Source organism: Nannospalax galili, unplaced genomic scaffold (assembly GCF_000622305.1).
Source record: "Nannospalax galili isolate Female #2095 unplaced genomic scaffold, S.galili_v1.0 scaffold180, whole genome shotgun sequence".
Taxonomy (NCBI): Eukaryota; Metazoa; Chordata; class Mammalia; order Rodentia; family Spalacidae; genus Nannospalax; species Nannospalax galili.
The window spans coordinates 632,991-633,861 of NW_008348199.1; positions in this window are offsets into that span (position 1 = coordinate 632,991).

Here is an 871-nt window from a genome sequence, read left to right on the forward strand (position 1 = left end):
CCAGCCTCATCTCATCCATGTGCATGCTTCATGAGGGCAGGGACCACGTCTGTCTTGTTTACTGATGTATTTCTAGCATGTGGTATACTGCTTAAAGGGAAATGTAGGCCCAGGGTGGTTAAGCACCTTGCTCAAGGCCACACAGTTAGAGGAGGTGCAGCTGACACTGACCATGAAGCCCACTCCTCCTGGAGTCTCTCTTGCTGTGTGTCCATGGCCACACTTCTGGTGTGTGTTGTCACACTTAATCTCTATGCTTCCAGGAAAAGCAGCCATGTGTTTTTCTCACTCATTCTCTTCCAATTAACTGTACCGATGAGCCATTAAACATCTACTACCATGTGGCCTTGGGCACTACCTTCCCTATGACTCAACTTCTTCATCTATATAATGGGACTGGTGATTAGAACTAAGCATTTTCTCTGTAATCACTGCTTCCACTTTCAAATGCTCCTATGAGGTAGGTAGACTGTGAGCCAGGTTTGCACTGATGAGGAAACTCAACTACAGAGCTTATGGAATTTTCCCATTGCTCTGCAAAAGACAGAGCAGGGACCCTGCCTCCCAAGCTCACATGCTACACCCACGTTTTAACAGGGCACCCAAGTTCTGCTTTAGCGATGCGAAATAAGTATCATCCGCACATGAGTAAACAACACAGAAATAACTAAGTTTAGTAGAGCATGAATGAAACAACATTAAACAATTTAAAGCCGAGCCGGGTGTGATGGCGCACACATTTAATCCCAGCACTCGGGAGGCAGAGGCAGGTGATCTCTGTGAGTTCAAGGCCAGCCTGGTCCACATGGTGAGTTCTAGACCAGCTGGGGCTACAGGGAGACCTGTCTCAAAAAGACAAAAAAAAAAAAAA